General features: G+C 37.3%; 1 protein-coding gene across 1 annotated transcript in view; it reads right to left on the bottom strand.

Annotated features, from left to right (window-relative positions):
• Window positions 1-12116, bottom strand: part of LOC137583329 (serine/threonine-protein phosphatase 2B catalytic subunit 3) — a 31465-nt gene that overhangs the window by 18812 nt on the left and 537 nt on the right. The window lies entirely within an intron of this gene.

The following is a 12116-nucleotide window of genomic DNA, read 5'->3' on the forward strand; positions in this document are numbered from 1 at the left end:
TTGCTTTTCTAAGGACTCAAATATTTGTTGCGTGTCCAAGTGTATTCGCTTTTTACTTGGCGTTTTGGGGCCTCTTGTTTTTCTTTTTTGTTTTTATTATGGCGACGGCGGTTGCGGTGGCGGCGTCGTCGTCATTTTCTTGCCAATTAATTATAATAATTAAGTTCGAAATGCGTTGCGACTAAACAACAACAAACACACACACAGCAGCACAAGGCAAGCCAAAGCAACAACAATTATGCCAACAATAAAGGCAACAACAACATAGCTCAAACAATATAGGGGTTACAATGGGGAAAAGGGGAAGAGGAGAGGGGCTGGGAAGGAGAAAAGAAAAGTAGCAAACGGGGTGGTCGCGTCTCTATACACGCAAACGCATTTTACGGCCGGGGCCACACAATTTTCCGGGCAATCCTTTGACTTTGGACTGGTGAAAATACTCCACTGTTTGTATGTGTGTGAGTGTGTGCATGGGTAGATGGGTATTTTATGGCATAGACAAGCAAAACCACAGCGCACCAAGTCACATGCTCCTACACATACATACATACACACATAAATATTCATGCAATTGGTTTTGTTACGCATTAAATGATGATGAAATTTTCGATGCCAAACACACACATACACACACAAAAAGAAAAACAAACATAAAAAAACTCAACTCAAACTACAAAACAAAAATACAAAGAGAGAGAGGAGAAAAAATGTCCTCACATGCACACACATGTCAACCACAAAAGGCCCCACCTACGACCTAACCTACATCTACCACACTGATGCCCCAGCCCACGTCCCTGCCTTCCCAGCCGGCCACAACAGACACCAGCACCACTGAGCGGCCAAAGAGCGAGCGAGCAAGCGAGCACAAAAACAACAACAACATTTTTTGTTTTCAAATATTTCGGACGAAATTTGAAGCGAAATTTTCGCTTCGTTTTCTCTCACTAGCTTTTTGGCTCTGTGTCATGTTGGCCAATTTTTACCGTTAGGCTGCAAACAAAGTGTACAGTTACCGGCACATACACACGCATCCACACATACACACCACACATACACACATAGACGACAACACCCGCCGCCACTTTATTCACTTATTTTAAGTGAATTTAAAACTTAATGTTTCTCTTCCCTCTATACCAACATAGGTTAAATTGTGGGGTATATATATTCTGATAAATTGAAACTTTTCAAGAGTTTCTCTAAAATCAATCTAATCAAATTATTTTAGACATGTAAACGTCCCAATATTTAAGAGAGAAAATCACCCACATGGGATTTAAGGGATAAGTTGGTTTTAAACTAGTTGAGAATTATAACAATTATTTCGTTACACAAAAAGTCAGAAAATAAGCTGGATCCTGGGGCACGTCTTCATCCTCGTGGGTTGATTAACTAAGTAAATGTATGTATTCTATGATCTCAGGCATCCTAGAAAAGGAGATCTGTGCATTGTTTGAAGACAATTCGATAGGATATTATAGGGTATATTGGATGCGTCGTTGACATATTTTAAAATTATAAATTGTTTTAATTTTAGTTTTTTATGTATGTATGTATGTATGTATGTATATTGTCGCCTGGTTTCGAAAATACAAATTAACGCCTCGCATTTTTCTGGTACCGCCACTTTGACTGACAGCTTGAACTCCCCTCGCTACGCCTCGCGTTGTTGTCTATGCTATTTTCCTCTTTACCCACCACCTCTTCCTGCGCCTCTTGCGTTCAGCTGTCTGCTCCAATAAGTCAAATAGTTTTTTTACTTAAAGTGATTTTTCATCATGTATGTATACATATACATACATACGTACATATCATGTATGTATTTGTATACGTTTTGTTATATTGCATGAAAATTGTCGCAAAGTGAAATTATTTTTGGCAAATTGTATTTTACACTGTACGTTGGCGTCGCTTGGCGGTGCGGGACAGCTGACAGTGGGGTATTTGGGAGGTCTGATGTTGGCGACCTAATTTCTGGTTCATTTTCACAGTCGCTCACTGCTTCTGATGCTGCTGCTTCACGATTATCAAATAAACATTCACAAACGTACACACACTCACACACGGGATCAACAACAGTAAAACGCTTTGCATGACCCCATCGTCCAAAGTCAGTGGCGGATCCTTAGAGGGTAGAACATGGGCAAACTTTAGCCACATTTTACCCCTTAAGCGGATAAAATTCCTATCTAAAATACCAATTCCAGCCCTACAATGTCTCATTTATGGAACCCCTTTTCAAATTTTCATCTAGATCCGCCCTTGGTTCGAGTAAAAGTTGCAGTATTTTTGGTTATACACTTATAAAGGGTATAACAAAATCTGTCAGATGTTGGTAACACAGAAAAGGGAACTTTCCAGACTCCATAAAGAATGACATAGTAAGCCATTTTGTATTAACTAAACACTTGTATTTTATTTATCCGATCCTATTGAATATAGGGGATATGATGTTTTACATTAAAAACTATCTCATTAGTAAATGTCTTGAAGATACTTCTACTCCATTTACCGAATTCTTGTCTAACACAAGATGACATAGTGGTCCCATCTGAGAAATTTGCCTACTCCATCTCACATATTTGAAAGCAATTGGTACAAAACTTGGTATTTAAAATATTTATGTCCTGATTGAGATCAAATTTGGCAATTTGTCGAATCGGACCAACATAATTCAAATCTGGATAGGTTTAGTGAGAAATATGTATGAAATATATCCATATACAAGGGTATACAAACTTCGATACAGTCAAAGTTAGTTTATTTGATTTTTAGTTTTTGTTTTTGTCAACTAATGAAAACAAGATTTGAATATAATTTGTTGCCATTAATGAGTTAATGTGATTTCATTTTAGCATTTCTTTGTTGCATTTTTAGTGCGCTTAACTATTTTGGTTCACCAAGTCATTAACAACATTTTTGCCTACAATGTTTTTTGGCTTTTTTTATGGTTTTATATGCCTTTTGCGGGTGGTTGTAACGGTTAATGGGTGCCAAACAGCTGATGTGCGTGTCATGACAACATTTTGCACACACGCGCGCACATTCACTACACACACACACACACACACACTCACACAGATACCCACACAACGATAGAACACGCATACACAAAGCAAATCTTGTAAAATGGTTGGCGTAGGTGTCAACGACAACAACAAATTACTTATAAACTATTTAAAAGCATTAACTGTAACGTGTAACGATGAAGTGCACTATAACATACGCAACACTCAGACGCACGCGCGTTATATATATGTATATACATACATATATACACAACGTAGAAGTATAGTAGGGAGCAGAAAAGTACTCCGAATAGAAGGAGATGGAAGGGGAGTGGGAGGGTAATGTCATTGACAAAAACCCCTGTAACATTCGACCCACATACACACACACACACTCCCACATCCCGGCTATATGGGATATACACACATCATCATCATCATGATTCTCCATCCTCTATATCCCATGGCTGAAAGCGAAAATGTAACAAGCTTGAAAACCCACACGCACACATAATACACCACATGTGTGTGTGTGTGTATGTGTGAGGGAGTCGTACGTACAGTGGCGGTCATAAAAAATGCAACCAGCTTTACCAACGACATCCTTGTTGTTGTTTTTTTTTTTTGGTCCAACATTGTTTGAAATTTATGCAAAGCTTTTCTTGCCTTGCCCCCCAACAAGCCCCTTATGGGAAGAAGGGAAGACTATTGTTTGCAAGCAGAGTGCACTTAAACAATCAAAGCAAAGGCAAAAGGCAAGAAGAAAAAATGAAAAAGAAAAAAAGGAAATGGAAAAGTAGCTCTAACGGACGCATTTCGATAGCAGAGAGAGAGAGAGAGAGAGAGACAGAGAGAGAGAGAGCAAGAAGAGAAGAGCTTGACGAAGTTGTACAAAATCAAGCGGCATGACTTAAAACAAAAACAACAACAGCAACAAAAGCAATAGCAACAAAAACAACAACAACATTAAATTCTTTGCCAACAACTTTTACATTGTAAAAACCAACAAACAAACAACAACAAAAGCCAAAAGAAAAAAGGTTAAGTAGCACACAAGCGCAAAACTTGCTCAAAAGCAACGTGGTTGACTGTTGAGGGGGTGGTAGGGGCGGTTAGGAAGGGAGGGAGGGAGTAGGCCAAACTTTTTACAAACCCCAAAAAAAAAAAAACCCCAAATATAATTTTTGACGGAGAAGAATAAAAAATATAACGAAAAGTTGTTGTTTTTTGTGGTTGTGTTGTTGCTGCTGCTGTTGTGGTTTTTATGGCCGCCAGTGTGCTATATGCGTAAGATAACAGTAACGACATTTCAATGCAAGTGCGACAGAGACCAATATACAAAAAAAATAAAGGAAAGGCACGACGAGCGAATGCCACACTTTTTGAACACATTTTGGACCATTTTTGGTCCTTTTTTTCCTTTTTGAGCTGTGGTCTATTGGCCCTCTTTTTTATACCCTGCGCCCATACGGTCAAATGGTATATTAAAGTCGCCAAAATGTATGTGACAGGCAGAATGAATGAATATATACAATTTTTCTATAAAGTCGATCTAGCCATGTCCGTCTGTCTGGTTAAACACCTAGATCTCGAAGCCTATGGGAGGTAGAACCACCAAAGTTGGTCTATAGACTCGCGTAATATGTACAGTGATCAAGTTTATCTTAAATTTTTGAAACGCCCGCTCCAACTTCCTCTTCTAGTATTGTACGCAATTATTAACTAATACACTTAACTTTTGGCGCACTAAAATCTGTCATAAATATCGAGCCACATATCAAATTTAATCAAATTTTCCAAGCTATGCAAATACACGTTATTTAGGCTCTAAGAGTGAGCGAGACAGAAATGCTTTCCAAGCAGAATGCAAACAAAAAATTTAAATACACACATAATTATATTTGTTATTATAAATTTAAAATATTTGCTTTACTTGGTGCATGGTATACCGAAAGCGGCGAGACGACTTTCTTATTTCAGTGTTGTTGTTGCTGTGAAAATTTTCCTTAATTTTATTATTTCAAATAATTGTACATTTTAACCATAAATATGGAAATTTTTTATTTTATCTCTTATTATTTTTATTTTTCTAAGCATTGCCTTGAGCAGCATAAACTTTGCAGAAATTTATAAGAAAAAAAGTCTTAAATTTTTTATTGTTTTTTGTTTTTATGTTTATTTATAAGCATAATTTTGGCGCAAAGTGTGTAAAAGAGACAACAGTTTAAAATTTAAGCCAATTATCTTAAAAAAAAAAAAAATATTTATAAGTAAAGTCTTAAGTATAAGTAGTTAACTGTTTTTTTCTACCTGTTTTTTTGCTAACATTTTTTTAACAAATATTTTACTTTTATTTTTATTTATACTCATCCAAAAAGACAATTTTTGACAAATCGGAAAATGGGTTTAATTTCTTTTTTAAGATTCCTAAAAATTTAAATTGGGTTTTAAAACGCATAAAAGAAGTAAATAAACGTTAACGGTTTCTTAATCCTTAAGCGAATAAACAATTAAAACCGTTTAAATTAGCATGTTTAATGAGGTCTTATATAAATACATATGTATGTATGTATGTATGTATGTATGTATGTACTACATACATATGTATTTACATGTATTTTGGCCCTTAAAACAAAAAATGCTCCAATGTGCTCTAATGTGGTCCTGAAAAATTTTTCAAATGGCAACTTTGAAGAGAGTTTGAGTCGGCGGCAGGAGGCGGGGAGCGAGCATCTGTTTTAAAGCGCGATGTGGAAAGCGAAAGGGCGCGAGCAGAATAATGATTGGGTGGAAGGCTAGGACAAAAGGCGAACTTAGACCACGGACAGCACACAACCAGATGGTAGGAGGGGTGGTTGGGTCGGGTTGTTTGGGTTATGGTCTGGTTGGTTCACAATGCGACCGGGGAGGAGACGGAGGGGGTACACGAACAAGCGAACGAACGAACTGAACGGAATATTCGCTTTTGAATATTTAATATTTATAACTTGAGCAACGAACTGAGAGATGATTTGTATCCCCACCGGAAGCTAATCTCGAGTTGGTCTAACTCGAATACACTTACACATAAACACACACACACACAGGCATACGTACTAACGCAGAGAAAAGAGCTTTTGATGGCGGAACGCTCTGGCTCTGGCGGTTGAGGTTATGCGCGGTAGGGCGTATAACGGTAAAATATGACACACCTATACATACATACATTCAACAGTAACGATGAACTGAACTGGGCATACACACCAACTAACCTGTACCTATGTACATACATACATACATACCTACATCCATACATATATATGTATGTATTTTTTAAAGCATGTTGCACCAAAAATCCAAATAAGTATGCTTTATCGATTCCTAACGCACACACACACACACACATAAAGGGACAAGGCGGCCATGACCACAGCAGAGGCAGGGCTTCTTTCTCACACACACACACATACACAAAAATCCAATGAGGATAAAAACGAAGTAACGGCACGCGGTACACGGTTCACGCTTCTGGTGGCTCTTCTGGCTCAGTTCAGCTCTCTGGCGCACTTAATTTTGTTGCTGCGTTGCGCTACACGCTGTTTTTTTGTTATGTTGCCTTCTTTTTGTGTAGATTGGGTGGCATTGGTATTGGTCTTGGTATTGGTAGCCGGAGCCTGAGCCTGAGTCTGGTGCCAGAGTCTTGGCTGGCCTCCTCGCAAAAGTCAACCCTGACCACTGTCGAGGCGCATGCACGAGAACAGAGATACATATGAACATACATACATACATACATATACATATGCACGTACATACATATCTATGTTTGTATTAGGTTCACATCCTTACACTAATGCTTAAGTGAATAGGTTTCACAAAATATTCCCTTCACAATGTGCTTGATGTAAGCTTCTAACAGAAAAAAGTATTAGAATTCTAAACCACAATCTCCCTTTCCTAGGATAATTTGCAAACTCCTGTGCAAAAGGTTCGAGAACTTTATCTTTTATTTGTGGAGTTAATTTCATGTGGTTAAAGAATTCTCTTTTTTTGAAAACTCATAACAAAATTTTAAAATATTCCACATTCATTGCAAACATTGGCTTGAAGATCGATTTGTAGATCAGTATCTTGTTCGACAGGCAATTTTGCGGCCTGTTGCCGAGTATACATTTAATTTTATTTGTTTTAAATTGGGCTAAAAATGCTTTTGGATGTGCCTCGTTTGAGGAGTTGCGATTCCATATGCATTTATCCCTTGCCTAGGTCTACTCACGGCAAGATAGCTAATTTTTTTATTGTTGACGTCCCAATTTGTTAAATAAAACTAGTCATTTAAACAACAAGAAACAGTTGTACCTATACAATTGAGCGGCAGTGTATAAACGCACAATTTCAGTCAGTTAGTCAGTCATTATGATGATGACGACGACGACGACGAAGAGCTACACAACAACGATAACGAAGACGACTGTCGGACTGTTCTTGTTATTATTGTTTTCTGTGTCGACTGTGTATGCGCGTCTGTCTGTCTGTATATGTATGTGTGTGTGTGCTTGCCTCGTGCCGAGTGTCCTGTTGCTGACACAACACAACACACAGGCAGCTAGCAAAGGCAAGCATCGGGAATGGACAACAGCGCCTGCTGTCATTCGCGAGAGATGAAAGCAAATGAAAACGCGCTGGAGTAAGAATTCCATCTACATACATATACATACATACATATGTATGAATGAAAATCGCGGCCAACTAAGTTTTTTTCTTCTTGCCAAAAACGTGAACTGCAACATGCAAACACAAATGCACACACATACTCAGTTGAACACTTATTCCCCAGGCCAGCATCAGAGGCAGAACAAAGCTATAAGCCGCACACTTTAATCTGCATAAACGATGGGCAAGAATGACAAATGCATTTGCAAAATATTGTAAGAAAGAATTTTCGAGAATTATGTGATGAAAAGCCTCTTTTTCCATAATAACTACAGAAAAAAAACCTCAAACCTCATTATATTTTAAGAAACTAAGGATTTCTATTCAAAAAACATCAATTTTAAATTTAAAGATTGTTGTGAGACATGAAATCTGATAAAAATGACAGATTTACAGATTCATAAAGTTAAGTTAATATTGATACATATTTATTGGATTCCGAGAATGAAATGAACCAAACCACAAAATCAATATTTTTTAATCATTTTTATGTAAATAAAAGGAATAAAGCTATGTAATAGGTCCATAAATGTTCCCTTTTGAATGCTTCTGAAATCAGCCATGGTCTTTGCGACGATTTTACAAAAAAATTTGAGCTTGCAAATGCACAAAGGAAAGTAAAGTGTTTCAAAATGTAACTCTTATACTTTAGTTACATATATTGAAATAGTTAACACGAAAATATTACGTATACGCATATAACGTATACGTAATATTTTGAATTAAATTGTGAATTTCTTATTCCAATTCTAAAAGGAATTTGTAATCAAATTGTTCAGGTAAAACACGAAATTAAAGGTCTGAATATTTCATCTCTTTAAAATGAAATACTTCACTTTGGAAAAATGTAGACTTAATTTTTGAACTTTTGTTAAACTTTTACTTAATAAAAGTAATGCAAACCTAAACAACCACTGTGCGGTGACGAAGCGAACAGCAGCAGCAGCAATAACAACAACAAGAAAGAAAAGGTGAATGGTTGGGTGGGTGCTAACGAAAGGGCGTTGGGTTTCTTCTTTTTTTTTTTTTTTTTGGGGGGGGGGTTGGGATCTTGGTTCGTTTGCTGGTTACTTGGTGGATAGCGTCCCAGAGCCCAAAGCCAGCATGCTTTTGCTTCTATCCCTGTGTGAGTGAGTTTTGTTTGCGTTTGCTTTTGTATGTCTGTGTGAGTGTGAGTGTGTGTGTGGTGAGCTTAGGCTTTGGCTCAGGCGATTTGTTGCGTGCGCTGAAGGCAAAGGTTCTGCTGCTGTTTGCGAGCTTTTTCCTTCTGGTCTGCTGTTGTCTGTGCGTGTGCGTTTGCCTGTGTGTTTGTGTGTCTGTGTGCACTACACTAAAAGTCAATTGACCCGAAACTGGTGTATATGAATTGTACATATATATATATATATGTACATAAGTATATACATATGTACATGAATGTTTATATCTTATATAGTCCAGGGCAAACAGGGTAGCAGTTGCAGCATCCGACAGATTTGCCATTCTGCTTTGAATATTCCCACTACACTTGCCAATACGCACACAAACTCGCAAACACACACACACACACAGTTGGTCTTAAGTTATTTTTGCTTTGCAATGATGATGATATTCTATTAAGCGAAACTCTCTCTGTACTTCTTACGGTTGCTGCTGCTGCGGCTGCGGCTGCTTCCTCTATTATTAGCGCAAAAAAAGCAACAGACCGCTGCCACACGGTAGTTTTAATTTTATTTTGTATTGTATGTATTTTGTTGTTGTTGTTGTTGTAGTTCTATATGCCGCCGTCTCGCAATTGTTTCTATTGTTGTTATATTTTGTTTTTTTAAGTTGTTTTTGTTGTCATGCCTTTTTTTTTCATTGCTCGCGCGCGCTCTCTGTTTTCTTTTGTCTCATGCTCGCCCACGCGTACCCTCTTCTTCCTTCTTCTTCTCAACCACCAACAACCAACGAAGCAACCATCTCTCTCCTTTCTTTGTCTTCTTCCTCTTCTTCTTCTTGTTCTTGTGCTCAGAGACAGGTACATACGTACATATGTATCTTGGAAAATTGTGTCATACGAGTGCTAATTTTACAAAATATGCATACAGCTTTAGCACCTGCAAATGTTTAATGTGCAATTAAAGGTGCAGGCAACTGTTAAAGTATGCAATTTCCATGAGCAATTTTCCCAACACACACACATACTCACAGAACAAACGATGATTGTGAGCACGTCTCTCGTTCTTTCTCTTACACTCTGTGTGTGCGTGTGTGTGTGTGTGTGAAAAGTCTTGGCCTTAATTGCTGTATTAGGCAAAATGACAGGCAGGCTAATTGAGAGATTTACTTCTCTTCTCTATGGTATTGAATTTCCTTTAATGCCAATACGTGTCACTGTATTTGTGGCTGTGCGTGTGTATGTGTGCTTATTTTTGCTCAATTATAGAAAATCATAAACGAATTTACTCGTCCAGTAGGGACATTTATTTGCGTATTTATGTTGTATCCTTTAAAAGCTTCTTCATACAAAATACAAAAAAATATTCACAGCAAGTCCGGTAACCAAATCAGTTCTCTATGACTGACTGCATTTAGGGCCGGATTTATGGGAAGGCAAGCAGAGCACTTACTCCACAAATATCTCAATAAGGCTTTAGAACGGTAGATGACAAATATCCGTTACCCGGATATATAGGGCTGGTACTGCCGCTGCACTGCCTTCTCACACGTGTCTCTTCCAGTCGTCTCATGATTGAGCCGTTTCGCGCTTCGTAAATCGTTAGCAAAGTCAAACAGAGCAGGTTTAACGTAGCTTTACTGAGAGAAAAAAAAAATTGATCCTGATGTTACCTTCTCTTTATGTATATTTCTGCGTTTTGCTATTTGCGCTCTCTCTCTTTCTCTCTGACCTGTTCTTGTTGAATTGGCGGGCAGTTAGGTCCAATTTCTAATTGAATTGTCATTTATGTAGCAGGACATTTGTGTATGCAATTGGTTGAACAAGTACATACATATGTTCCTTTATTATACCTTTATTTTTACTCCACAACTAAACTAATTGTATTACAAACAACTAAAATAGAGAGAATGATTAAATTTATGCATCATGTGTGTATGGCATGAATGATGCCATTTCAATAAGTTCATTTCTATATAGTAGCTTTTTATTTTATTATATTAGATATTTATGCGAAAAATACACATGTACATACATATGTGTGTATGTGTACGCGAGTATAAATGTATCCTTGTATCCTTGTGCCAGAAAAACCTTGACAAGATATGTCCATGAAAAATGCGTTTAGCCCTGGAGTTTTATAAAGTCAATGGTAGCCTTCGTCCCCATCAATTTAAGGGATATGCGGGGAATGCGAGGCCCAAGGACAACAAGAAAGAGAGTGAGAGAAAGCACAAAAATTTCTCTCACTCTCTGCTTCTCAACCGCTCTCTGTCTCTCTCTTCCTCTTTCTTTTTCTCTCTCGCTTTGTGCGTGTATGTGGGACAAACAAATTTCAAAATGCTATGGGACACGGTGCGTCACTGCCACAGCTGGCAGAGCTCAACGACTGCGCAGCGCCAGGAGAAGACAACAAAAATTATGCCGAAAAAGAGGAAAAAAAGGAAGTATGAGAAGTCGTGGCCGACTCTCTAAATGAAAATCTTTGCCACACAGACACACACACACACCCCGTCACACACATACATTTGTGCATACATACATACAGTGCGAAAGGTTTATTCTCGCTTAATTTGTCAAATATTTTGCAGTTTTTACGGCTTAAATTTGTTTGCACTTGTTGTTGCAGAAAATCCCTCTCACATACACACACATACATAGAAATGTATTTTATCAAAGTTTTGCTACTTGCTCTTAATAACTGTTAATGCAACAAATAGCTTTCGAATTGTGTTTTTATTATTTATGCCCAAATGCACAACAAAAAAGAATCCAAATAATATAAGGAAAATCTGCAGACAAGATCAAAATAAAGCATATATGTATGTATATATATTTTAAGGTCTCTCTGTTTCAAGCTTGAAATATTTAGATCTATCATTATATTATATCTTTTCTTGGAATCCTTCAATTCGATAATTGTGGAAATTTAATTAACAGTCCAACTTATCAATATTTTGGTTTTTACATTATAATTGTTATACTACTTCGTAGGAAGAATGTAAATACTGTCATCAAAGTACCATTACATCACGCAAATTATTAAAAACAAAGCTTTGTCAAAATACTTTTCCCTACGATTGTACATATGTAAGTCTGTATGTAAGAGAGTATGGTATGTACATATTTTCAAACGGCATGAAGAAAAAAATGCCGTTTGAAAATATGTACATACATATGTATGTAGGTATGAATGTATCAGTGTGTGGGTGAGTATTTGTGTTTGTGTTTCCAACTGGATTTTGTTAGCTTGGACCGCTGCTGAACAAAAATTAATT

This window comes from Drosophila tropicalis, unplaced genomic scaffold, assembly GCF_018151085.1.
Source record: "Drosophila tropicalis isolate 14030-0801.00 unplaced genomic scaffold, ASM1815108v1 contig_867, whole genome shotgun sequence".
Lineage (NCBI taxonomy): Eukaryota > Metazoa > Arthropoda > Insecta > Diptera > Drosophilidae > Drosophila > Drosophila tropicalis.